The sequence below is a fragment of the Phacochoerus africanus genome, chromosome 4 (assembly GCF_016906955.1).
Source record: "Phacochoerus africanus isolate WHEZ1 chromosome 4, ROS_Pafr_v1, whole genome shotgun sequence".
Classification (NCBI taxonomy): Eukaryota; Metazoa; Chordata; class Mammalia; order Artiodactyla; family Suidae; genus Phacochoerus; species Phacochoerus africanus.
Genome location: NC_062547.1, coordinates 54,359,926 through 54,362,657, shown reverse-complemented (window position 1 = coordinate 54,362,657; position 2,732 = coordinate 54,359,926). Strand labels below are relative to the sequence as shown.

Genomic DNA, 2,732 nt, shown 5'->3' with positions numbered 1-2,732 from the left:
ATGGCAGTATTTCACCAGAACTCCACTGACTTCATCCTCTTGGGCCTCATCACACATCCTACATTCCCAGGGCTTATCTTTGCAGTGGTCTTCTCCATCTTTTTGGTGGCTGTAACAGCCAATGTGGTCATGATTCTGCTCATCCACACAGATTCCTGTTTTCACACACCCATGTGCTTCTTGTTCAGCCATCTCTCCATCATGGACACTGTCTACATTTGAATCACTGTCCCCAATATACTGCAAGGCCTTTTGTCCAAGGAAAAGGCCATGTCCTTCCTGGGCTGTGAAGTTCAGATTTTCCTCTACCTGACCCTGATTGGAGGGGAATTCTTCCTTCTGGGCCTCATGGCCTATGACTGGTATGTGACTATTTCATCCCTCTTTGATACCCTTTCCTCATGAACCACAGGGTTTGCTTGTTTACTTTGGTGGGCTCCTAGGTTGGCAGTTCTCTAGATGGATTCATGCTTCTTCCTTTATTATTAGTTTCCACTACTGTGGGTCCCAAAAGTTTAATCACATTTTCTGTGAGATCCCCGCAGTGCTGAAGCTATCATGTCTTGATGCATTGCTCTATGGAGACCCTGATGTATGCCTGCTGTATACTGATGCTGCTCATCCCTATATCCATCATCTTTGTCTCCTACGCTTGAATCCTGCTCACTGTGCACCAGATGAACTCTCTGAGGGCTAGCACAAAGCCTTTGCAAATTGTTCCTCCCATATTATGGTGGTGATCATTTTCTATGGGGAAGCCTTCTACACCAATGTGCTGCCACATTAATATTACACACCAGAGAAGGACAAAGTTTTATCTGACTTCTATACCGTTTTTACCCCAATGCTCAACTCTCTCATCTACAGCTTAAGAAATAAAGACGTGTCCACAGCTCTAAGGAAATAGGGAGATATGCTTCCTCCTAGAAAGTCAGAGTGGAGGATGTGCCCAGGAAATATGAGCAGAGACCAGGTACAAACATCCTTTGTGCTCTGACCAATGGCACATGTTCATTCCAGAGAAGATGTTCTTGGTTCTCAAATATAATAATTTTGACAATCCTAAATTACATCAGGCAAAATTATCTCTTTGTCAGCATCATTTAAGAACTATAGCTGAAGACAGACAGTATCTGAGGATCAGCCAACTTGTGTCTGAATTCACTGGCAGACATCTTCTTGAAAGCATTTTCCTAAAGTAGCATTGTAAATTATCCCAGGCCTGGAGTTCTCTGGGGGCCTAGCAGGTAAGAACTCAGTGTAGTCCTTGCTGTGGCTCTGGTTACTGCTCTGGCTCAGGTTTGATCTCTGGCACCGGGAACTTCTCCCTGCTGAAAGGCATGGCCAAAATATATCATCCGAGGCAGGCCAAGCATACCTTTGAAAGTCCTAAGTAGGTATTTTTATATATTACATGAGTTCATGTATCTTTTGTGTCTGAATTACTGACAAATTTTTGAACAGAGACTGCAAGGAACGACTGTCATGTCCTTGCTGATATAATGTCAAACATCCAAAACAATTAATTTTTTTTCTAGTGATAATATGGACCAGATTTATTTTAAAGAGTCTTGTGAAGACAATTCAATTGATTTGGGGGTTCTGTATTCTTATTTATGTATTATGTAGGTCTGTGTTCTCTAACCTCTGAAATTAAACTATAGGTAGTTATGTACATGGAGTCTACTGTGTGCCTGGAAATCAATAAATATGTACTGATTGATTAAAATTGACTTCTATTACTAAGATACTAGCATTTCTACAGTTCTACTTAATTCATTCCCTAATAAGATGGATATAGATGAGCAGAGAATGTATAAGCCAAGAGCTTTCATTAGTTAACCCAGCTCTCTTGTCAATTCTCCTGTCTTCCAATATTTCATCAAATTTCTCATTTTTTTTTTTTTTTTTTTGCTTTTTAGGGCCACAACTACAGCATATGGAAGTTCCCAGGCTAGGGGTCTAATCGGAGCTGTTGCTGCTGGCCTATGCCACAGCCACAGCAATGCCAGATCCGAGCCATGTCTGTGACCTACCCCACAGCTCAGGGCAATGCTGGATCCCCAACCCACTGATTGAGGCCAGGATTCCAACCAACAACCTCATGGTTTCTAGTTGGGTATGTTTCACTGTGCCAGGAAGGGAACTCCATATTTCTTATCTTAATTAACTTTTGGTTAAGGGTGGTGTTTTGATAGATGCATGATTAGGAAAGAATATTTATTAAATAAGACTGCAATCATTGATGATTCACCCATTATTTACCTAGTCTTAACTTCCTACTTTGTGTAAGATGTTGAAATATGAAAAATAAAGATGTTTTGATTCACTTAGAATTTATTTTGTCTATCAATAGTAGTTAGACTATGTTGGATTCACTTTTTAGTGGTTTTGCAGTTGACAAAAGATTATGAAAAAGTTACTCACCATTATGTTATTCTAGTGTCAACACAGACTGAAAAACATTTCCTCCATAGATATTGATGCAAGTCAAACATACTGCCATCAAAATGATAATCACAAGATTAGCTTTGCCTGGGAAGGCTCCCCCAAATTGGATCTCACCTTAAAACAAATAGAAAAGAGATAGAAGAATGACTTGTATGAACTGATCTCTTCAAGTAAAGTAACTAGCCAGGATTCATTTATAAAATACCCTCAATGTCATTTCAATTCAATTTCATATTCTTAATTCCTTTGAATTTCTGCCAATAATACTTACTACTTTCTCC

General features: G+C 39.7%; 1 pseudogene; it reads left to right on the top strand.

Annotated features, from left to right (window-relative positions):
* LOC125124538 (olfactory receptor 2T2-like) lies at window positions 1-907 on the top strand (annotated as a pseudogene).
* Window positions 908-2,732: the final 1,825 nt, after the last annotated feature.